The sequence below is a fragment of the Neoarius graeffei genome, chromosome 1 (genome assembly GCF_027579695.1).
Source record: "Neoarius graeffei isolate fNeoGra1 chromosome 1, fNeoGra1.pri, whole genome shotgun sequence".
Taxonomy (NCBI): Eukaryota; Metazoa; Chordata; class Actinopteri; order Siluriformes; family Ariidae; genus Neoarius; species Neoarius graeffei.
Genome location: NC_083569.1, coordinates 82,495,890 through 82,522,271, shown reverse-complemented (window position 1 = coordinate 82,522,271; position 26,382 = coordinate 82,495,890). Strand labels below are relative to the sequence as shown.

The following is a 26,382-nucleotide window of genomic DNA, read 5'->3' as shown; positions in this document are numbered from 1 at the left end:
ATCTTGACATTTTCACGGATGTAAATTAACAGTCTTCGAGTGGTCAAAGCCTCATGCAATTAGCTGCTTTTCCTGTTCTGTAGATATAACTTCGACAATCTGGTTCACAATCTGGGCCTATTAAAACCTCTCTGAGTATGAAATCAGTCAAAAGAGAGAGAGATGAAATTTTGGTTCATTTCTTAAAAAGATGATTAAGCTTCTTTTGTGGCAAGATTTACTGATAAGGACTGATGCTCACTGTGCACACAGAAGTCCTATAATACACGAGAATGGATGCACTGCATCAAATGTACTGGTGAGCTGGTCACAAAGCCATCTTGGAAAGCTGATTTTTCAGTGTCCTTAAAGTTGACAGATAACCAAGTTGATGACATTCCTTGGAATGGGCATGAATAATTCATGATTTACTCCACCATTTATGCCAACAAATATTGGAATTCAAGAGGGATCACTTTCCACAACTAAGAATTCAAGTACCAAACATATTTTTCAGCTATTTACAGTATTTTGGCTTTTGGGTGCACTGATTTTCATACAGCACACACAAGGAGTTATCTATATAATATGATATTATCTTACATGGTTGCCATTATAATGATTTATAAATGGAAGAAGGGTATAGAATAGGTTTACTGGATGGATTGATAGATGGATGGATGGATAGGAAGATTGAGCTCATTAAAGTCTGTGTACCATGTTTTTATAACTTGCTGAAATCCGAATAACTAAAAACAAACTAACTTTACTGGAGAGATTTATCCATGAACAAACAGCATGTTAAGCAAGACAATTAGCGCAAAAGCAGATTTAAATGTTAGGGACAAAGGAGAATTTTCTATCAGAAAAACCTATGATAAAACACACAGTCTGAACTACTGTATCACAATATCCAGTTTCATTTAGATGAACAAACACTGATTTCTTTCATGTTGGCTATAAACATATGAAAAACACGTTCACTGACACTCCGATTTAACACCATCAGTGATCACAAACTCTCTTTGCCACATATTTTCATTATTGCTAAGTACTGTATTGTTTCATTGTTAAAACACCTATTTTCATCAATAGAGTCGAAAGTGTTAAAGTCTGTTACTTCAGAAGCGTACACTGTTCGTACTGTATAACCCTACTGGGTTACAAACTTTATTAAACTCTTGGAGTGTAAGCTACATTCAGCTCGGTCCGGTAACTCAGGTGGTGTCACTTCAAAAAATGTCCGTGTGTCACACTCAACTAAACAAAGGTTCCTAACAATAATTCCTATTGTTACATCCTTTCTCTTTTGAGAGTTAGAGCTGTTATCTCCAAATTTGACTTTAGCCAACAAACAAAACTCTAATACTAACAGTGCTTATTACTTAATCATAAACAGTTACATATGTTCATCAATTCAAATTCTCTCTCGGCAACTGATGAAAATAGCAGCTAACAAACAAAACCGTAACCATAACCATTTCATAATTTGTATTGCTCAACCCTTAGCTACAGTATGAACTTGAAATATGCAAATGGTCACAATAATCCCAACATATGTAAACCATAACTTTTGTTATTTACTTTCCCTGAGTATAAAATGTATATAAACATCAGCATATCACTTTATCTATCAACAGAATAACACACAGTCCTTGTATCGCTGTGGCTGCACCACTGTGCGACCAGCTCTGGTTGTGACAGGGGTATTTCTGTTACCAGTGTCTCTGGGTGTATGTCTTACTGTGACAGTGTGAGGGACAGGAACAGTCTCTGAACATTCCTTTCCCACAGCCTGTGGTGGACTGGGGATGCTGATCTCAATGTCCATAGGGTCACTGAAAGTCACTCCAGGTGCATGCCTGAGGTGTCTGCGATTTCTCCTTATGACACCACCAGTGTGCAACTGAACCTCATAGGACCTCCCATCAACTGGCTTCAGCACCCTGCCTAATCTCCAGACAGTGTGGGGTGGGAGTGGTTGTATCCTCACCCAGTCACCAGTGGTAAATATGTCCAGGTCTCTAGCTGATCTGTTGTAGTATGTCCTCTGACATTGCTGCTTGTTCCTCAGATTCTGACTGATCTGAACAACTTTTGGTTTTAGCAGGCTTGCTTTCGTTGGCAACAGTGTTTTGGTATGGCGACTAAGTAGTCGCTGTGCTGGACTGCTGTCCAGGCCCTGTGACGGTGTATTGCAGTGGTCCAGAAGAGCAAGATAAGGATCCTGCCCAGCTGCTTTGGCTTTGATGAGAAGTCTTTTTGCTGTCTTAACAGCTGATTCAGCCTTGACATTGCTCTGCGGGTAACCAGGTGACGAAGTCACATGCTGGAATCCCCACTGTTCACTGAATTTTTTGAAGTCCTGGGACTCATATTGTGGGCCATTGTCCAAGATCACTGTATCCGGAACACCTTGGCAGGCAAAATGAGCTTTCAGTTTTTTTATCACTGTGGTAGGTTTAGTGTCTGCCAAGTAGTCTATTTCCCAAAAGTTTGAGAAATAATCCACAGTGATGAGATAGTCTTTACTGTTAAACACAAAAAGATCTGTGCCCACCTTTGCCCATGGCCTACTCGGCACTTCATGTGACATTAGTGTTTCTTTATGTTGTTTATTGTCCATTGATCTACAGATATCACACTTGGCAATGTACTTTTTTATCTGATCGTTCATGCCCAACCAGTAGACACACTCTCTAGCTCTGCGTAGGCATCCTTCAACACCCAGATGTGATGAGTGTAATCGGCTAGTGATGTCTGATCTCAGTGCGTCTGGAATGACAGCTCGCTCACCCCAGAAGACTATTCTACCTTGGTGGCTTAGTTCTCCTTGTAATGAGAAGCAAGGCCTGATTTCACTCGGTACCTGTGCTTTATCTTTGGGCCATTTCTGGCTCATTGTTTTAATGAGAAGCTGCAATGTATTGTCTTTTCCTGTGGCAGACCGTATGTCATGTAGTCTGTCAGATGAGATCGGTAAGTGTTGCACCATGTTGACAGTCTCTACTTCATCTTCCACAGGTGTACTCTCAGGAAGATAGGCTCTGCTGAGTGTGTCAGCGAGTAACATGTCCCTTCCAGGCACATACATAATGTCCAAGTCATATTTTTGTATGCGCAGCATCATGCCCTGCAGCCTTTTGGGCGCACTCAGTAGGGGTTTTCGTACAATGGTTTCTAATGGCTTGTGATCACTCTGGACTGTGACTTTGCGACCATATGTGTACTGGTGGAATTTTTCCATGCTGAAAACCATAGCTAGAAACTCTTTTTCTATTTGGGCATAGCGACCCTCAGTCTGTGTCAGTGCCCTGCTTGCAAAAGCGACTGGTTTTCCCATCTGCATGAGCGCTGCACCCAAACCTGTGTCTGAAGCGTCGCACTGTACTGTCAGCTCCTCATCCGGGTTATAATATTTCAGTACTGGAGCATTCACTATTGTCTCTTTAAGTTTAAGGAATGCTTCCTCGTGCTCTGTTGTCCATTTCCACTCACTGTCTTTGTGTGTCAGGTCTCTCAGCACTTTGCACTGGTCTGAGAGGTGAGGGCAAAACTTGGTGAGGTAATTAACCATACCTAGTAGCCTCTGCACTCCTTTTACATCTGTCGGTGCCGGCATCTGCTCCACTGCACGCACTTTTTCAGGATCTGCTTTGAGTCCATCTGCCGTCAAGCGGTGTCCGATGTATGTGGTCTCTTTTTGTCTCAGTCTGAATTTTTCTGCATGTAGTTTTATGTTCTTTTCCCTGCATCTGTCGAGAAACTGTTTCAATTTTTCATCGTGATCCCATTCTGCTTCCTCTTGTGTCTCTCCTTGTCCTGTGATGAGGATGTCATCCGCAATAATGTACAGACCAGGTACATTGTCCAACACCTGTGTGAGCTTTCTCTGGAATATTTCAGGGGCTGGACTTATGCCCATCGGCATCCTCAGCCATCTGTAACGTCCGAAAGGAGTAGCGAATGTTGTCAAATAGCTGGATTCCTCCTCCAGCTGTACATGCCAGAATCCACTCTTGACATCACACACTGTGAACACTTTAGCTCTTGATAAGTCTGGTAAAATGTCTTCAGTGGTTGGAAGTGGGAAGTGACTGCGCTTTAATGCTTTGTTCAAGGGTTTGGGATCAATACAGACTCTTGGCTTACCATTCTGTTTCTGTACTACCACCATAGCACTGATCGAGTCTGTGCTGCATTCTACAGGAGTGATTATTCCTCTGTGTTGCAGGTCTTTGAGCTCTTCCTTCAGTGGTTTCATCAGGGCAACTGGGACTCGTCTCTTTGGCAGCTGCACCGGCTTCACTGTGCTGTCCATCTCCATTTTGTATTTTCCTTCAAGACAGCCATCTCCCATGAACACATCAGCATAACTTGCTTTGATTTGTTCCATTGTCCATTGTTCTGTTTTTTCAGTTTTTTCCGTTGTGACTATACTGTCTATTGTCATAATGTTCTCATGGTGCACCTTAATCAGTTTCATTGCCTCACTGGCTCTCCTGCCCAGCAGAGGCACTGCACCGCCCGCATGTACCACTTGAAACTCCAAGCGATATTGTTTGTGATTTCTTGGATTTATTATTTTGATTTTACATTTTCCCAATGGCCTCAGCTTGCTTTTGTTGTACATAACTAGTACACTGTTAGTGTGTTCTAGCTTGATGTCTGGGTTCAGCAGGTTAATGGGGATAATGTTGCAACTAGCACCACAGTCTATTTGGAACTTGACGAGGTCTTTGTCTAGTAGCATGCCAGCATAGAGAAGCTGAGTGTCCTCTTTAACTGTGTTATTCTCTTTTCCATCCTTTACTCTCTCTGCTTCCACATCTTTGCTCGAGTCTGCCTCCACTGCATCCACTGTTTCAGTGATACATGTTATATCTTCATATTCATCACTCACATATTCTGTTGCTACAGTACTCACATTTTTCTTCCACCTTTGGTCCGGTTTTGCTTTACATTTCACTGCAAAGTGGTCCTCTCTGCCACACTTTGCGCACTTCTTCCCAAACGCCAGACATTTCTGTTTATTTTTTTCATGTGTTTTCCTGCAGAATTTACACTCCACTGTGTTGTTAGCTTTCCTCTGGAACTGCGCTCCTTGAACAGTATGCACCTCCTCTACCATCGATCCGGTGATGGTTTTAACATTCTCCCTAGAGAGCTCCGTGGCTCTGCACAGTTGCAAACATGTCCAGCGTCAGGTTTTTCTCCTGCAACAGTCTCTCTCTCTCATAATTGCTTTGCTTCCAACACACACAATCCTATCACGTATGAGCGAGTCTCTCAAAGTCCCAAAGTTGCATGTTTTTGCCAGCAGTCTCAGTTCTGCGACATAACTGTCTATATTTTTGCTGGCGCCCTGGTTCCTCATGAAGAAACGATAGCGTTCCACAATCTCATTCACGCTGGGGTTGCAGTGATCATCAAACTTTGTAATGATGTCCTCTATTTTTCAAGCATCCCTAGCTGTATCGCCCATCAGGGTATCCAAAAGTTCTCTGCCGCTCTCGCCAACAAGATAGCTGAACAGTTTTACCTTCTGTTTATCATCAGCCTCGGCCATTGCCAGATCCACATAGAGAGCAAACTCGTCCCTCCAATTCTTCCATGTTTTAGAAAGGTTGCTGGAGTCCAAACACAGCGTTTGCGGCGGCTTCAGTCCCTCCATGGCGTCACACGGCAGTCTCGCGCTAGCGGCTAAAACGAGCATCCGGTAACTCTGCTCCGACCGGAGAAAACTCGTACATACTCAGACCGAGTCCTCTTCCGCTGCCACCATGTTAAAGTCTGTTACTTCATCCCAAGAAGCGTACACTGTTCATACTGTACAACCCTACTGGGTTACAAACTTTATTAAACTCTTGGAGTGTAAGGTACATTCAGCTCGGTCCAGTAACTCAGGTGGTGTCACTTCAAAAAATGTCCGTGTGTCACACTCAACTAAACAAAGGTTCCTAACAATAATTCCTATTGTTACAGAAAGTGCAATATACAAAATGGGATATCTATGACAAGATCAGCAAACCAATATGGTGTCTAATTGTGTCAAAAGTAAAAAGCATGGGTCCTAGTTATCTAGTTATTATGGAATGTCTATGACTGTACAATATCTGAAAAACTAAAGCCAACACTAAAACTAAGTAAAAACTAAACTAAAACTAATAAATTAGTCAAAATAAAAATAAAACTACTTATGCACTTGTGCACTAAAATGAAATAAAGAAAAACCTGCAAGACAAAATAAAATAAAATAAAAATGAATGAAAATTTCAAAACTACAATAACTCTCTCTCTCTCACACACACACACACACACACACACACACACAGATTATTTTTATTTGGACCCAAGAGAAAAACAAAGAATACAAGATCCAAATAACTTGGAAGAGGTTATTGACCGGCTGACAGATCTTAATGGCTTACACACTTATACTAATATTGTTGTTAATAAATCAATCGACTTTCAAGGATAAACAAAACATTTTCGTTTCCATATTTGCATGCTACCAATGATAGCTGAAACAGAACAATATTTTGCCAATACTTTTGCGCCCCCCTTTTGCAGTCCCCCTATCTGCAATCCTCTAACAACATTCTTATGTATATGACCTAAGCTCCCAAAAACCAATACTATTAACTTGCATTCATATCCCAGCTGGAGGATGCGTTCCTGTAATGGTTGGTATTTTAGTAGCTTGGAATAATAGCAAGTGTCCATGTAGGAATCAAAGCAGCACCCCACTTCTGTAATAAGCACAGAGTTCTCTAATTTGTTTACAATCACAATATCTGGGGTATTTGGAATGTTTTTGAAATAGTCATTATCTGTGTTTTGATTAAACCAGTTTGTTTTTACAGTACTGTGTAGAAAAACATTACAATCATTTCCTTGATTTATATTTTTTAAATCATTTGCAACCAAACTGACTAGACGGTCATGCCTGGCTACATACTGTCCCTTGTAGTAATTACATCCGGTTAATATGTGGGCTACTGTTTCATTTTCTTGATCATTTATGTGCAGTATGCAATTGGGGGTATATTTGGAAGGATACCCTGTTGCCAGGTTATATCTTGTTGGGAGGCATTGAAGTCTTGCCTTAATTGTAAAGGTAAGGATTTCTTCTGAGATGAAGTTGTTTTTTAAAACAGAATGTGAAGTTAAATGATCAGCAAATGGTAAATGTGCTAGCTTTCCCTGTAATTTAAGACTTTTCCAATGTTGTGCGCTTTGTGTTTGTCTGTGATGTAGAAGTGAATGTCTAATGTTTTTAAGATGTAAATGACAGGGTGGGGCGTTATTTGTATTCAGGACCACCAGTGTGGAGATTTGATGGTTAGATAAGATGTCCTCAAGCGCTGCTGCTGCTCCATCGGGTCCTAGCCAGGAGAGTTCTACTCCTGTACGTTGGCAAAGGTCATTGAGATCGATCCAGTCCGAGCGCACACCGAATCCAGCCGCCTTCATGTCTAGCTTTCCGTTTGCTTTTAGTTTGAACCCAAGAAACTGGGGCTCATTTAGGGAGGCGACAGGAATTTTGCGTCGCTGTAGATGTAAGAGAAGCGATTCGCGCGCCAGCTCTCTGACAGCTGGGTCATCGTTGTTCAGCATATTAATCAGATGGGCAATTCTAACCGAGGTGTAAAGCCATTCAATATTTGGGACACCTAGGCCCCCGCTTCTGCGTGGTTGGTAAATAATGTCTCTTGTCGTATGACTATTTAGTCCAAGCCATTTTCGCGTCAATCTCACGGTTTCATTATTCAACATTGCCAGCGTCTGTTGTGCAATATGGACATTAGAGAAGAGATGCTGGATTTTAGCCAGGGCTATGACACTAATGGCCTCGATTTTCATCAAGATGGGAAGGGGAGAAGAATCTATCTCTCTCTCTCTCTCTCTCTCTCTCTCTCTCACACACACACACACACACACACACACACACACACACACACACACACACACACACAGTGAGAGAGAGAGTTCAGACTCCTTCCCTCTGGAAGGTGTTACAGACAAATCAGGACAAGAACTTCCAGGCAACAGAATAGTTTTTTCCTGGCAGCCACAAAGACTATAAACACCCTCCCATAAACCTCCATTCACTACCGAACCTCAATGCACTACTGATTTTTAACATTTACACAACACTTTTTTTGTGCAATATCTTACACACGGACGATCAATACCATGTGAAATATATTTATTTACTACCAAGACTTCACTGTTATGTGCCAATGTGTAAACTGGTTTGTGTGTGTGATGATGTTTGCACTGTAAACTGTCGCGTGATAGCTGTCATTCTATGTTTTATTTCTATCAGGCTCTGTTGCATAGTGTCTGTAGGTGTAAATGTGTACTGTACACTGAAAAAAATTAAACATTGGCTCAAATAAAAAAAAAAAATTGAGGTAATCGATCACACCTAATATTATAGTGTTATACAATATAAATAATTCATTTGATTTGACCTGAAATATTTAACTTCATGTAAACCAATTTCTGATGGTTGAACCAAAGCAATTATTTCAGATTTTCCTAAATTAAATGTTTTTTTTGGGCTTTTTCACCTTTATTGGATAGGACAGTGTAGAGACAGGAAATGAGCTAGAGAGAAACAGAGAGGGATCAGGAAATGACCTCAGGTCGGAATCAAACACAGATCCCCGGATTTATGGTATGGCGCCTTAGTCAACTGAGCCATGGCACCCCTGAATACATTGGTTTTATTACTTAATGTAAATAATCTTTGTTAAACCTGAATATTTTAAATTCATTTAAACAACTTTTGAATATGGGAGCAAACTATTTTTTTTATTCACTGGAATGAAAACAAATACATTAAATGAACAACAGCTTTGTTTCACTTTTTTCAGTGTAGGGTCTCTATAAACTGGAAACAGATTCCTTGTACACTCAGGCACACTTGGCCAAAAAAGCAGATTCTGATTTGGATGTTTGAGCTGTACACCACCTCCTAGTGAGTGCATGTCTGAGTAACTCCTGTGCTGGGGATCATGTAGTCCACAGGTTCCCAACCCTGGTTCTGAAATACTCTGTCCTGCATGGTTTAGTGTTTCCCTTCTCTCAGCACACCGGATTCATCTAATCAGCTAATTAACAGCCCTTCCTGAGTTAAATGAGGTGAGTTAGAACAGGAAAAACACATTTCACTGCATAAAGCTTCAGTGCAGAAATGGATCTTACCCTCGACAATGATGTGAACAATGATGTCATCATACCAGGATTTGTCCTCAATGAGGCACTTATATTCTCCTTCATCAGAGAGTTGGAGAGGTGAGAGTTTGAGTGAAGCGTTGCCTTTCTGTAGCTCCTCTTTAAATAGTGATGTTCTTCCTCTGTAGGGCTGAGCCTGCTTTCCATTTCTGTCTTCACGATCCTTGTAGAGATGCACTAATGAAGCCGTTTCCTCTAGTCTCATCCATTCCACTGTCATGTCCACAGCACTGGTGGTGGATTTGAGAAAACAGGGCAGAACCAGATCTTCACCAGCAACAGCAACAAGAGGAGCTTCTGGACCAACCACCTGGAATCTCTCTGTTGTTTTCCCCCCCAAAAAAGAAACAAATACAATTATATATTTTATCTATCTATCTATTAAGATGAGTTTAAAAAAAGATTAGTAAAAATGGTTAGAAAAAAATCCACCTTTTGGTGAAGTAGCTTCATCTCACACTGAAAAAATCTGAAAAATCCAACCCTTAATTGAAATTAATTTATTCAGAGAAAAACAAATCCCTCATCAAGAAATAATTATTTTCAATCAAAGCATATGCCACTTTTATTGGCACCCTGGAAATTATAGTGAACACTATGTAACTGAAGCATGGTTCCCATTTCAATTGTGGATTTTTGAGTTGATTGGAGTGTGTAGGAACTTTCAAGTTGTAATCCATGACTTCCTGATTAACTGGGGTATGACTATGAGGTCACACAGAGGCAAAATTCCCTTAGTCATCCATCAACATGGGAAAGGTAAGAGAACACTGGGTGCTGAACTTTCTGTCAAACAGACCCCAGTCAGTCAGAGTAGGAAACTGGACATCAGGCATCAGGACTGTGAGCACAGGGACCCCCCAGGGTTGCTTACTGAGCCCTCTGCTGTAAACCCTCTTCACCTATGACTGTGTGGCCTCTGAGTCCAACACCAGCATTATAAAGTTTGTGGACAATACCACAGTCATTGGACTAATCACCGGTGGAGAGGAGACAGCATATAGGAGGGAGGTGGCAGGACTGGTGGCCTTGTGCCAGGAAAATAATCTCTCCTTAAATACAGATAAGACCAAGGAGTTGATTATTGATCCTAGGAGCAGAGGCGATTTTTCTCACCAGGCAAGCCAATCAGCTGCTTGGGGCCCCCACCAGGTGGCGACAGAGAGTCGAAATTTGCACAGCAGTTGATAGAGAAATTTGCGAGTCGAGAGTGAAGAAGAATCGAAATTTGCGTTTTGAAAAGTCATTCGCTGAGTCTGACTCTCACGGGTTTCCCGTTTACAATAAGCTGTTGGGAGGAACAAAATGCTAAGCAGCCAATTGTGTGACCACATTTTTGAGTGACAAAAGTCTTCAAGCAATCAGCGCTTGCAGTCTGCAGAGGGATCCCTTCCTGCACGTGCAACCACATGTTTGCACAAATCGGAAACCCTGTAGGCTATTAACGTGCACATATTGCGTGTTGGTAGACCTCCATGGCTAAATTATTATGAAGAGAAACTATCCATCCGGGAGTGAAAAAAGAAAGAAGAAAAAAGAAGACGAGGGGAGAAGAAAGCAAGATGGTGGTAAGTCAGTAGCAATAATAATGAACAGAGACAATAGTATTTTTCCCTACCGTTGATAATGAATGATGTAGTGCAAATGGTGCTAGTCTTGTTTCACTCGCGCTAGCATGACCATACTTTATTTATATTGTTTTTTTTTGTTGTGGGCGGGCGGTGGTGGGGCCCCCCAATGAATTTCTGATTGGGGCCCCACTAGACCCTAGAATCGCCACTGCCTAGGAGGAGGGAGCAGCACACCCCAATATACATTGGGGAGACAAAGGTGAAGAGGGTAAGAACTTTTAAGTTCCTTGGCACTCACATCAGTGAGGACCTCACCTGGTCTCACAACACTCAGCAGCTTCTGAAAAAGTCACAGCAGAGACTGTATTTCTTGACAAGGCTGAGGAAGTTTGGCATGTCAGCCAAAATCCTCAGCAACTTCTACAGATGCACAGTCGAGAGTGTCATCACCAGCTCAATCACAGTGTGGTATGGAAACTGCACTGCTCAGGACAGGAAGGCTGTATGACTATGAGGTCACACAGTGATAAACACTGGGTGATAAACAGTGCCCAGTACATCTCTGGAACAGCCTTCCCATCACTACAGGGCATTTACAACACTAGGGTCATCAGGAGGGCCCATAACATTATTAAGGACAACACACACCCACAACACAGCCTCTTTACACTCCTGCCATCAGCGAGACGCTACCGGAGTGTCAAATCAAGGACTACAAGACTCACAAACAGTTTCTATCCAAAGGCTATCAGGCTCCTGAACAATACAACACATTAAATACTGCACTCCCCATTCTCCAGCATGCCCACTGCAGCTACCTGTTTGCACAAAGCACAGAGTCACTTTACAGATTAACTCAGGTTTTTTGGCACTTCTCTTACCTATTTAGTTTTACTACATTTACTACTTTTATTCCCTTTTTTCATGCATCTTTTTGTCATGTGTTTGTTGAGTGTATGTGTTATTGTGTTATGTATGTGTTATAAACTTCTTGAATCTTGAATAAGAGAACACACAAACCAAATGGGGGAGAAGTGTGTTGAGCTTCATAAGTCAGGGAATGGTTATTAAAATAATATTAAAAAAAGCTTCTCACCTGAAAATGTCCATTTCTACTGTTAGGACAACAACAACAACAACAACAACAATAATAATAATAATAAAAGTGGACACCAACTGGAACTGTTACAAACTTGTCTGGAAGAGGAGCCAAATTTATTTTGCCCCCATGTACATTGAGGAGAGTAAGAGAGGTAAAAAAAAAAATCCAAGGATCACTGTTGGTGAATTATGAGAAAAAGCAAAATCTTGTGGTTTGTAAGTCTCCAAAACCACCATCAGACTCCACCTCCTTGCCAACAGATTATTTGGAAGGTTTGCCAGAAAGAAAAAAAAAATCTGTCAGTTAAAACAAGCATAAGAGCCTGAAGTTTGAGAAACGTTACTACAACTTTGACTGGAACCGTGTTCTATGGTCTGATGTCACAAAAATTGAGCTTTCTGGCAATAAATACTCAAGGTGGGTTTAAGGATGGCTATAATTAAAAGAACCTGATCCCAACTGTAAAATATGGTGGAAGTTCTGTAATGTTTTGTGGCTGTTTTTCCTCCAAAGGTCCTGGAAACCTTGTTAGGGTACATGGCATCATGGACTCCATGAAATACAAGGACATTTTAAGTCAGAATCTGGTTGCCTCTGCCAGGAAACTAAAACTGGGTCATCACTGGATCTTCCAGCAGGACAATGATCTGAAGCACATGTTCAAATCAACAGGAAAATGGTTCACTGAGCATAGAATCAAGCTTCTGCCCTGGTCATCTCAGTCCCCTGACCTGAACCCCAGTGAAAACCTGTGGGGTGAGCTGAAGAGGAGAGGGCACAAAAGAGGGCCGAGGACCCTGGATGAGGTGGAGAGATTGTGTAAAGAGGAATGGTCTCTGATGTCCTGCTCTGTATCTCCAACCTTATAAAGTGTTCTAGAAGAGACTCAGTGCTGTTTTACTGGCAAATGGAGGTTCTACAAAGTATTAAATGCAGGGGTGTAAATAATAGTGGCACATGTTTTTGTTGAAAATAGTTATTTCTTGATGAGGGGTTTGTTTTTCTCTGAATAAAGTTTTCACTTAAAGGTTGGATTTTTTTTCATTTTTTCAGTGTGAGATGAAGCTAATTTCCAAAAAGTGGATTTTTTCAAACCCATATCACTAATCTTTAAACCACTACCCATTAAACTGCCACAGCGACGCTTACAGTTTAGACCTACAGTATAAAGCTAAAATCAACATGATGTTTGTATTTGTTTTGTATTGCAGGGTAAAGGTAGTCTAGCAGCAGCATAAAGACGGTAACCCTGTGAGAAACCACTGCTGCTTTGCCTTAAGCTGTTTTGCTTCGCGTTACTTTGCACTGCGTTGCACTGCTTCACTTTGTCTTGCGTCGGGCATGCACGGCCTTGCCACAGCCGACTTTGCTTCTGGTTGCCTTGCCTGACGCTGACTATTCAGCTGGCCAGTTGCTTCCATGGCTTGCCGGTGCTCCCCAGGCGAAGCTGTGGCTCAGTAACGCTGTCTTTTAATTAAGTCAAGCCACGTCTTATCTGTGTGTGTGTACGCATGTGTGAGAGAACAGCGTGGTGATTTAGTTATTCTGTTCTTTTATGTGTTTGTTTGTCTATTGGTACATTCATTATTTTCTTTGATAATAATTGGTTTTGTTGTAACCTGGAATTGGGATTAATTTGTGTTTATTTAGGTTATTGGATTCTGCATTTCAACTGATTCTGTAGATTTTGGTTAATCATTTGATTTGCTAGTGTGTTTTCTTCTGGTTTTAGTTTAAATGTAATTTTGATTTCTTTTCTTTGTTATTAGTTTTGTTTTAATTTCTTACCCGTTGCTCTCTGGCCCCCCCATTCAGGTGCTGAGTCTACGGTGGTGGATTGGTGTCCTGGTGATAGTGTTCCCCTTGTATTGTGTTTTGCACATAGGGTGGTTTTTGCTTCCTATTTAGTTGCTTCATGTGTGGTGTTCCTGGGATTCCCCTTTTTATTTGCGCCATCTGGCACCGTGAGTCTCAGCCCTAATTGGTTTTCCCTTGGTTGTCCCAGAGCGAGTGATATTTTATTCTTTTTAAAACAAAAATTAACTTGTTAATAATAAAACTTGTATTTTTGTATTCTTGAACTGCCGTCTCTGTCTCACTTGCTAACGAACCTAAGTACCCTTTTTGTGTTTCTTTTGGGGGTTATCATATCCAAAATATTTCCCTGGGTGAAATTCCCAGGGTGGCATTATCTGGCAACAAATTAAATCCTTTACACTGTCCTAATCCATACTTTACGCCTCGTGCCGCCACAATCGGCTTGTGAACAATGCTCGTGCACAGCTATCTATGACGGGAACTCAAAGCATGGCATAAAAGTGAATTATATTCCGCAACTATAGGACAAGTCAGAGAGGATAAAATATCAATTCTCGCATAATGGACCTTTAACTAATAGCTACAATAGATACCTGGTCAGAACAGCAATAACAAGGCTGTCCAGACTAATTTATATATTTGAAGTATCAAACAAACAAAAAGGCTCCATGCATTACTAATTTATTTCCCATAATAAGTTCCCATGCTTGTTCTCCCCGTGTCCGCGTGGGTTTTCTCCGGGTGCCCCGGTTTCCCCCACAGTCCAAAGACATGCAGGTTAGGTTAACTGGTGACTCTAAATTGACCATAGGTGTGAATGTGAGTGTGAATGGTTGTCTGTGTCTATGTGTCAGCCCTGTGATGACCTGGCGACTTGTCCAGGGTGTACCCCGCCTTTCGCCCGTAGTCAGCTGGGATAGGCTCCAGCTTGCCTGTGACCCTGTAGAACAGGATAAAGCGGCTAGAGATAATGAGATGAGAGATGAGAAGTTCCCATGCTGTGAACTTTTTTCTTCTTACTTTTGAAAGAAAAGTTGATGTGACTTGGGGACATACTGGAACTTTCAGATTGGACTGTTACCTTCCCAGTCTGTAATGACCACAGAAAGAAAATAGGCAGAGAGAACAAGCTAATTAGAAATGTGTCATTCCAATGTAGAAACATACCGGGTTCCATCCCTCATTAACGTATGACCATGACAGTAAAACGGCGGCTATAATTATCGACAGTCCATAATTATCAACATCTTTTCAGATTTACCAATAAAAAAAAAAAGGTGAGTTTCAGTTACAACAGTTATTATTGGTTAATTAATCAACCAGTAGACCCCCCCTCTCCCTTTGATCTTGTCTATGACAGCTCGTTACCTGAGATGGAATTGTTTTTTAGCACAATCAGCAATTTGAGAAACCTGGACATTATCACCGCAGGTAAGCATGGTGGAAAGATCATGGACATGTTTTTACTGATCAAATTCACCGATATTTCATAATATCCTTGTCGAAACTTATTTTGTTTCTTACTCTTTCATTTGACAGTCGTCATTTTGTATCTAAACGCGTGTTTGAGAAGTCACGTGAGGTGTCGATGATAGTGATCACTTTCACCGGTGTCCACCATTTTCGACACCCTGTGGAATTAAGTGACATTTACAACTGTTATGTATCGATCTTTGTGTAACATTGTTGAAGTAGATGAAGTACTTTTTTAAAAAAATAAAAGTGCTGTGATTTTTTTTTCCTGATTCATAACAGAATAGAATGCTTAGAATATTTGGAATCCTATTGCAATAAATAGAATAGATCAGAATTAAAGTCCGAGCATATAAAAAATTACATACTTGAAATATTCAGATTTTTCTATTCCATTAAGAATTTTTTTTGCAGTTTGCTGTAAATATCTACCACATATGGCATGTGATCAGGGCATGTAATTGCAATGATGTAATGCAATAGATGCCTTTATCTAGTGAAGAGTATATATAGATTTGAGAACAAAGGGACGGTGTGAGGGGTGTGCCGAACCCTCATCACTTGTCCGTTTCTCTTGCAAAAGGATGAGACTGGTGTTGGTGTTTGTCATTTTTCCATGACAAATCACAGAACTATTGGAGTTCACCACCAATCTGCAAATTGAAAGTCAAGTGTTCAAAATGTTAAACGCTAGATTGGATATTGTAATAGATTGCTCCTTTTGGACTGAATATTAATCTACTTGCATGACCAGTCAAAGCTCTCAGGTATAATTACCCATTCGGCTAACATTAAAATTCTTTCCATGATGCTAAATTTAAATAAAATGTGGTATTTGACGCAGTTTGCTCAGCTACATTATCGGAACTGACTATAGTATTGGAGTAATAAGAAATTCCCTCACTTCAGGCAGTTAGCTGTTGCTCGGTCAGTTAGCTTGGCAGTGTAGCTTACAGAGATTTATGGATGTGATCGGGCACACAAGCTAAGTAAATGTTATTTACCAGCTGGGAGGTCTGTATCGTGAAATACCGTGACCGAGGTCTTGAAAGTATTCAAGGCCAAGGTCACAGTATTTCACCATACGGCTCGACCTTAAGCTAGTAAATAATACTTTTTTTTTCTTTATCAAATTCTAACAGAAACGAGAGCGCCCGAAAGGGAAAACCGAGCCTTTTGAATCCTCATTCACAGCTGTCATGAAAATGGCTTCCTTCTCAGTATACAAGTGCACTTCCATGGCAGGAAAAAAACTACATCTTGCCGCCTATGTAGTCCCCTATTTATACAAAATTGAGTCATTCGGGATTCAGCCATGTTTTTGCTCGGCGTTAGCAGCAGTTACGGGTTTTTAGCTTTCTCCTGAAACGTTTTCATTTTTGGTCCGGTTTCCATCAAATCCTGTGCGCTGAGTGGCGAGTGGGTCCAAATCCTACGGTACGGACCTCTGGCAACTCGCTCGTTCACAACAACAAACATAGTAGCATTTTTGTCAACATTTATTTTCGCATTTCTCAGGAGAATAGCATTAATTTTACAGCATGGATAGCAATAACAACAGTGTTCACAGCGAAAGTGAGTTTTACTACCCTGAGGAAGAAGAAATAAAATAAAACATTTCAGGAGAAAGCTAAAAACCCATAACTGTTACTAACGCTGAGCAAAAACATGGCTGAATCCTGAATGACTCAATTTTGTATAAATAGGGGACTACATAGGCGGCAAAATGTAGTTTCCTTTATCCTGCCATGGAAGTGCACTTGTATACTGAGGAGGAAATGGAGTCCTGAGGGTTGAGGCAGAAAGGGAGGGTGAGCCCGGAAGCGTGACAAAATGAAGTGACTCATTCGTGTGAATGAGTCACTTCTTTTTGGTGAACTCTGAGAGGCAACTCCTATATGAAAGACTTTCTGCACAAAACTTTCATTAAAGTACTAGTTAGCTGGAATTATTTAAAAAAATCTTAAAAAGGGACATGCTATACACTTCACTTATTTTACATCATTCCCTGAAATTCTTTTATAAAGTTTACAACTTGTTTTTACTGGCATACTTGCCATTTCAAAATTCTTATGGGGGAGAAAAGTGCGTGAACGACATTTTCAATTGGACAAGGGTATGATGCGCAGTTGAAATGATAAAAACAGTGGATTCCAATTAATTGCAAACCATTTGAAATTTATACAATTAAAGAGTTTTTGAATTGTTGATATTGTTCTATCAGTTACTATAGGTTATGGGATTCATGTATCAGGCATGAGAGAGCTCAGAGTGAAAAATCTGAAATAATACTCTTGTCTTGAATTTTAATATAACAATGAAGGGGAAGTCTTAAATCAGATTTTTAGCTGAAAAATCTCATGCCTGAATATTGTATACATACAGAGACCCACAGAAAATAACACAAGTGATGCTTTAGATTAATGTTTATAATTTCTTAAAATACACAGTGAATGAAAGTATTATTGGATTGCATCAAATGTGTTTTCCTTCTGTAAGCTCATGTAAAAATACAGAGAACTATAATAAAGATTATAGTTTTGGTTAAATCTTATTAAAATTATTTTACCACATAGGATGCATTCCTATGTGACTGAATGAGGGAGGTAACTTTTCATATTTATATCCCCGGTACAAGTAGTGCTACCATGACAGCCTCGTTCTGCGGACTGTAACCTTGCTAGACAACCTACAAACAGATCTGCATACAATCTGACGGACCTAAATCTGTTGAAAAGGCAAGTGCGTGAGTTTTTCCACATTCCTGGCAGCATAAACACTCATTAGCATGCTGTGGCAGCGGGGGCGTGGCCGAGTGTTAGTCTGTGAATGGAGGGCGGAGTCAGTGAAGGTGAGTGGTCATGTCACTACACCTGTTGTCAATTAACGTGTTTGTGTGTGTCTCCTCCAGTGACCGCGCCCTATAAAAGGAGAGTGAGAAGGGGAGGTCGGCGTTGAGGGCTTGCTAGTAGCTTGTGTATGAGAGTGTGAGTTGTGTGCTGAAAAGCAAGAATAAAGGAAGTAAGACACAAACAACCGCCTGCCATGCTTCTGTGCTCCACCCACATCAGGGTCTTTCTACACACACTTAGCATGCTCTTGACTCATTCATGAAAAACTTCATCAGGACATCACCAGGCTAGCCTACCGTAATTACCATAGTAGACAGTCCAACCCCCGCAGCAACACACAGGGGGTGAACAAATACTGCTTCACACAGCTCGTGTGCTCGAAACATTTTGAAGAAAATTGTCACTCAAACAACTCAGATGTACCAGGCATGAGGAATACTGTACAAGCCAGCACTGAATCCAGATGCGGTTCCCACAATCTTCGGCCAAAAAGCAGACAAGACAAATGAGACAACATGGTCAGTTGTCCGCAAAAGAAAAGTTCAAAGGGTAAGAAAACACTTTTTATGGCTTCCCTAACTTTTTTTATTAAGTGTGATGTTATTTTGAGGGGCGGCACGGTGGTGTAGTGGTTAGCAGTGTCGCTTCACAGCAAAAAGGTCCTGAGTTTGAGCCCAGCGGCCTGCGAGGGCCTTTCTGTGTGGAGTTTGCATGTTCTCCCCGTGTTTGCGTGGGTTTCCCCCACAATCCAAAGACATGCAGTTTAGGCTAATTGGTGGCTCTAAATTGACCGTAGGTGTGAATGTGAAGGTGTGTGAATGGTTGTTTGTGTCTGTGTGTCAGCCCTGCGATTAATCTGGTGACTTGTCCAGGGTGTACCCTGTCTCTTGCCCATAGTCAGCTGGGATAGGCTCCAGCTTGCCTGCAGCCCTGTAGAACAGGATAAGCGGTTACAGATAATGGATGGATGTTGTTTTGAGTTCCTTTGGGCATAAATGTAATAATTGCTGATGCAGCTAAGCAGCTTGATGTTTGTTGGGTGTCTTGCTTTGATTCAGTGTTATCAAAAAAGCCTCGGTAATGACTAACTAAAACAACTCTAAATATTTTTCACTTGTGTGTAACCAATTGAAATGGTAATGCTTGTTTATCATGATCATCATTATTTGTGTCACTGTCTGCAATACTCGAGGAAATCAGTGAAGAAATGTCGCTGGCACTATGGTCCGTTTTGTCGAATACAGCCATGTATTGTAAGTGATGTCAGACTTTACATAATCCATTCAAAGTTCTTTTAGGTATACAGGAATTTTGTTTGTGGAACAGCTGACCTCGTTCAATGCAATCTAGTCAAACGCGTGATAATTTTAAGAAACAGGTGAAAGTTTTTATGGAGTAAATTCCAAACCCAGTTTTATTATGTGTATATAACTAATTTTTAATCATTTTGGTGATATTTCTGTTATCTAGTTGTACTCTGTGATAATTACAGTTGGCATATATTTTTGTTTATGACTTCCATCATTGTTTATACAATGTCAATTTATTATTGTCTGATATTTTATTGTTTCTTGCTGTAATCAAGAGGACCACATTAGAAATAAGTGTATTTTATGCTTTGTGTTGTCCTCGGTGATATTTACAACCCCGATTCCAAAAAAGTTGGGACAAAGTACAAATTGTAAATAAAAACAATGCAATGATGTGGAAGTTTCAAAATTCCATATTTTATTCAGAATAGAACATAGATGACATATCAAATGTTTAAACTGAGAAAATGTATTATTTAAAGAGAAAAATTAGGTGATTTTAAATTTCATGACAACACCATATCTCAAAAAAGTTGGGACAAGGCCATGTTTACCACTGTGAGACATCCTCTTTTCTCTTTACAACAGTCTGTAAACGTCTGGGGACTGAGGAGACAAGTTGCTCAAGTTTAGGGATAGGAATGTTAACCCATTCTTGTCTAATGTAGGATTCTAGTTGCTCAACTGTCTTAGGTCTTTTTTGTCGTATCTTCAGTTTTATGATGTGCCAAATGTTTTCTATGGGTGAAAAATCTGGACTGCAGGCTGGCCAGTTCAGTACCCGGACCCTTCTTCTACACAGCCATGATGCTGTAATTGATGCAGTATGTGGTTTGGCATTGTCATATTGGAAAATGCAAGGTCTTCCCTGAAAGAGACGTCGTCTGGCTGGGAGCATATGTTGCTCTAGAACCTGGATATACACTTCAGCATTGATGGTGTCTTTCCAGATGTGTAAGCTGCCCATGCCACACACACTAATGCAACCCCATACCATCAGAGATGCAGGCTTCTGAACTGAGCGCTGATAACTTGGGTCATCCTTCTCCTCTTTAGTCCGAATGACACGGCGTCCCTGATTTCCATAAAGAACTTCAAATTTTGATTCATCTGACCACAGAACAGTTTTCCACTTTGCCACAGTCCATTTTAAATGAGCCTTGGCCCAGAGAAGACGTCTGTGCTTCTGGATCATGTTTAGATACGGCTTCTTCTTTGAACTATAGAGTTTTAGCTGGCAACGGCGGATGGCACGGTGAATTGTGTTCACAGATAATGTTCTCTGGAAATATTCCTGAGCCCATTTTGTGATTTCCAATACAGAAGCATGCCTGTATGTGATGCAGTGCCGTCTAAGGGCCCAAAGATCACGGGCACCCAGTATGGTTTTCCGGCCTTGACCCTTACGCACAGAGATTCTTCCAGATTCTCTGAATCTTTTGATATTATGCACTGTAGATGATATGCTCAAACTCTTTGCAATTTTACACTGTCGAACTCCTTTCTGATATTGCTCCACTATTTGTCGGCGCAGAATTAGGGGGATTGGTGAGCCTCTTCCCATCTTTACTTCTGAGAGCCGCTGCCACTCCAAGATGCTCCTTTTATACCCAGTCATGTTAATGACCTATTGCCAATTGACCTAATGAGTTGCAATTTGGTCCTCCAGCTGTTCCTTTTTTGTACCTTTAACTTTTCCAGCCTCTTATTGCCCCTGTTCCAACTTTTTTGAGATGTGTTGCTGTCATGAAATTTCAAATGAGCCAATAATTTGGCATGAAATTTCAAAATGTCTCACTTTCGACATTTGACATGTTGTCTATGTTCTATTGTGAATACAATAACAGTTTTTGAGATTTGTAAATTATTGCATTCCATTTTTATTTACAATTTGTACTTTGTCCCAACTTTTTTGGAATCGGGGTTGTATACTCTTTTACATGTATGAATTTTACCAAATAAATCCATACCATACCAGCAGCTCGGGTGTTTCTGCCAATATTTTCGCCTTTTTTCATACAAGTGCATCCTGCTGTAATGTTTACATGAATCCTGTATCATAAAGCAGTGTTTGTTTACCCTCTTTCTGCGCTGCTTTGGAGGTAGGACTGCCTACTACAGTAATTACGGTAGGCTAGCCTGGGGACGTCTTGAAGTTTTTCATGAATGAGTTGAGAGCATGCTAAGCATGCTAAGGAGTAGTGTCATGCATGGTTTCAGTTTCGTTTTACAGGTAAAGCATTCAGGTTTGTCCATAAGTCAGGGTTGCAGCTCATTAAGACACTATTTCAGATGTATAGTGAAAAACTCGACATTGTCACCTTAGTAGACCTTTCACTTTGCCCTTTCAGTACTGAAGTATACACTCAGCCTTGCGCCCAAATGATGTCATGCATTGCCCTTCCAACAGGCAACATGGCAGCCTCCTGGTGGCTTTAGAGCAGCGATACAAAAACACTCAACTTTCTTATAAATGGTCAAACATGCCTGAAACTTTTCTTACAGGCTCTCAATATTATAAGCTACCACCCCATGCATGTATTTATTTTACATTTTCTATTCCTTTAAAGAGTCACACACCAAGAGGAGCTGAAATCAGTTCTCTCAAAAACAACTTTTATTCTCCAATAAACTCCACTAAACTTACTGAATTCCACAACCTTAGAGTTCACTAATACACAGAGAGAGAAAGAAGGAAAGGTGGTTGTTCTCATACCTGATTGAGATTCCACAAAGCTGGAGAGAATCAGGAGAGTCACACAAATAATCCCTGAAAGAAAGGTTCTCATTATTGCTTCAGTCTGTTTCACAAGATAAATAACATTTTACACATTACACTTGTTTTAGCACAATTTAACACATCACTTCTCTCAAAAAATCTAAATAATCCAAAATACTCACTCATTTTAAGATGAATATTTTCACAATAAGACACTAAAAGTAAACACACTTTGTTCCAAAGTTCATGCTTTCAGTCGGTGTACTTTTGTTTTCTAAAGAAACATGAGAAGAGGTCAGGTGGTGTCTTTGAAGCAACTAGTTTAGGTTCAACTTGCACCAGGCTTCCAAGGGCTATAGAAATGGAGATCTGCGCCACCCAATGCACCTGTGGCGCAGGAAGGACTTTAGACTTTTTTTAGACTTTGCACCAGGCCTAAGTTGTGTGATATAAAATTATAGTATGAGGCTATATGTATGATAAAGTGTGACTGATTGAGAAATATAAGTCCTCTGCCGCCGAGAAGATTCTGTCTCACAGATATTCGGGAGCAACTGACACAGACTCAGCTGTTCAGAGATATTCAGTTTATTGAAGGATAAACATGAAGATATATCCACATTCAGGAGTGTGGTGGAATAGTATGATGAGAAAATGTAATCTCAGGAAGCAGAGCTGTCTGAGTGTGATGGGGAGCTTCAGTGGGTGATGGAAAATTACTGAGCAGGATCGTTTTATGACAGAGAGCAGATATGCGAGCAAAGATAAGTTTCAAGGATTGAACTGAAACTCACCAAAACAAGCTACAAGCACAAATCTCTCTATTAATGTGTGAATACTAAAATACTTACTCAGTTTTTAAAGGAAAAATCCACCCTGAATGATTTGTATGTTAATCTTTATAATTATCAGCTGAGCTTCAGTGGAGTTCAAGATTTATTCTGAAATGAAATGCAAAGTTTTTTTAAATTTATACATTGGCAGTTTTAACTTTTATTAATCGTATCCTGCATTACCCACAATGCCATTTGACTGCCTGGTTATAGTGATGTCAGAAAGATTGTAGCTCTTGCTTCATCTCTGTGTAAATACTGATGCAGCAGAGCTTTAGTCCTTTAGACTGTCCAGCTCTCTCATCTCCTCCTGTGTTCATGAAGCTCAAACTGAGCTCCTCTTAATCCCATTTTACACCAGACTGCCGTAACACCGCATTCAACACACTCACATGTTAACCATGTGCACTTTACATCAGACACTGACAGAGTACAGAGCAGCGATTTAGCATTAAATTAGGACATTTATTAGGAATTATGATATCTTGAAACACTACAAATTAAAATGTTTAGGCTGATTATCTAAACAGCACAAGGGCAATATTTCAGTCTGTAGACGACTGTAACAGCGAGTGTTCTGGTATCAGGTAAAACTTTTAAAACTGCCACAGAGCAGCACTAAGCACACTAAGAATTCAGGTTGTCTTTCTGAGGTCACTAACTTTGAACTTTGCAGTGGTCCAAATTAAATTTTTTTTTATTATTTCTTACTTGTACAAATAAGTACAAAAAATGTCGCACAGGGTTTTACTGTGGCTGAGAAAACCTGTTTAAAAAATTGTGCTACTGTCCGGAGTGAATGTTTACAGTACATGTGTCTCATGTCAGTCATTTTATCGATGCTTCCCAAAACCCATTCACTTCAACCCCATCTCAGTTTGTACAGAAAAGAAAAATGTGTTGAAAATGAAGAAGCACCCATTTGGTCCACCTTTCATCTGCCCCGACACCACATGCATGTCCATGATGAATGATTTAAAGTGCAGCTTAAAACAGTGCATTGGTGAAATCAAAGGCTGAAGTCATCAGTCAAACACACCCTTTAATTTTTCACAAAACAACTCCTATAAAACTCATTTACTGTATCATCATGTTGGGGAAGATAGAAAAGGTCAACTAAAAAACTACAGAACACTATTCCAGATGTCCCAAGCTGACAAAACCACCTCGTAGCACTCTGTGTCAATAAACTTGTTAATCTTGCGAGACATCAGATTCACAAGTGTTTGGTGAGACATCTGACTCCTAAATTCTGTCTTGTTGTGATGCACCATGCTGAATGCCCTTTCCACATCACAGTTAGAATTTGGCAGCACCAATAGCAGCTTCATCAGCTGACAGAGTTCCCTGAATCTCAACTGCCCTGAGCTCACAGACGTGACTTTGGACAGCTTCCCCCAGAGCTCATCAACTGGTAAATTCTTATAATTTGGCACCAGTGCTTCCAGGTTAGATGAGACATAATCCAGGACTTCTAAATGGAGTTGTTCTCTGGCATCTGCCTTCATTACATTTGGAAATCTCTCTGCCAAAGTCAAAATCTGCTCTGGTTTCACATCATCATGGTTCTCAGGATTGACCACTGACAGATTCGTCAAGATTTGATCTCTCACTGGGAATTTTTCCTTTATTTTTTGAAAGCTTCTGACGCAGAATGCTCTCGTATCTCTGTAGAATTACTTTGTCTTGTGACTGAAGAGTGCTGATTTTCACATCAGGAAATCACATATTCACACACTCAGCAGAAGATCTGCTGAGAATTTCTCATCTCATCTCATTATCTCTAGCCGCTTTATCCTGTCCTACAGGGTCGCAGGCAAGCTGGAGCCTATCCCAGCTGACTACGGGCGAAAGGCAGGGTACACCCTGGACAAGTCGCCAGGTTATCACAGGGCTGACACAGACACAGACAACCATTCACACTCACATTCACACCTACGGTCAATTTAGAGTCACCAGTTAACCTAACCTGCATGTCTTTGGACTGTGGGGGAAACTGGAGCACCCGGAGGAAACCCACGCGGACACAGGGAGAACATGCAAGCTCCACACAGAAAGGCCCTCGCCGGCCACGGGGATCGAACCTGGACCCTCTTGCTGTGAGGCGACAGCGCTAACTACTACACCACCGTGCCGCCCCGCTGAGAATTTATGTACAATAAAATAGTAAATGTAAAGAGTAGTTCTTATTACCAGGAAGTGTCAGTTAAACTACAATATGGCAGTGCCACACTTCAGATAAAGTTTAACAAGTAGGTGACATTTATTTTACCCTTTGTTCAAATGAAATAAAGTGTAAGAATGTATAAATAAGTGTGTGTGTCTGTGTGTGAGAGAGAAATGTGTGCAAATGTATGTAAAGAAAATATAGTTGACTAAATATGAAATACAAATAAGAAGTCTCAATTCACTTCCGTCACCTTCGTGCACAACTGTATAATGAACTAAAACCTATCACAAATCCTCTGACAGTACCCCTATTCAACCACTACGCTGAGTGGCACTATTAATCCCACTAATGGAAAAGAACAAAAGAAAAAAATACCCTTCACAAAAGGTTAGGTGATGAAGTGACAGTTGAACACTGTTTTCAATACAAATACAGTCAATAATACTCAGTCAGAATCAGTTCAATATGTCTCTATGAAATTATAATAGCAAGCTTGCAAAAATATAAAAAAAAAAACATAGGGGCCCATTAAACATTGGTGTACATGAAAAAAATAATTCACAATGCAAGTTCCAATGGGGCGGCACGGTGGTGTAGTGGTTAGCGCTGTCGCCTCACAGCAAGAAGGTCCTGGGTTCGAGCCCCGGGGCCGGCGAGGGCCTTTCTGTGTGGAGTTTGCATGTTCTCCCCGTGTCCGCGTGGGTTTCCTCCGGGTGCTCCGGTTTCCCCCACAGTCCAAAGACATGCAGGTTAGGTTAACTGGTGACTCTAAATTGACCGTAGGTGTGAATGGTTGTCTGTGTCTATGTGTCAGCCCTGTGATGACCTGGCGACTTGTCCAGGGTGTACCCGCCTTTCGCCCATAGTCAGCTGGGATAGGCTCCAGCTTGCCTGCGACCCTGTAGAAGGATAAAGCGGCTAGAGATAATGAGATGAGATGAAGTTCCAATGGTAAATGAAATCCAGCTGAAACAAAATAAAGTTCACTCACACTATTACCATGCTTGGTGGAAGAATTAGCAGTTGAGCTTCAAACAAGCTACTCACGAGCTCAGCAGTCCAGGATGCGTGGCGAGCAAGACGATGGCAATGAAGATTAGCTCCCTGTAGCAGCAGGCAGTCCAGATGACAATAAGCCTTTGATGAGCGAGCTGTTCTTCCAAAAGTGGCTTTGCTAGCTTTATCAGAGTTCATGTTCACTTAATCTAATGTCTTGTTGCAATGAAGAAAGTTCAAAACTCAACACTTTTCTTGCCATTACAACATACAGTATGCTACAGCACTTGATATATCCACAAATACAGGAAAA

At 40.8% G+C, this 26,382-nt stretch overlaps 1 pseudogene; it reads right to left on the bottom strand.

The window, feature by feature from the left end:
• Positions 1-9,580, bottom strand: part of LOC132897728 (butyrophilin subfamily 1 member A1-like) — a 115,426-nt pseudogene extending 105,846 nt beyond the window's left edge.
• Positions 9,581-26,382: the final 16,802 nt, after the last annotated feature.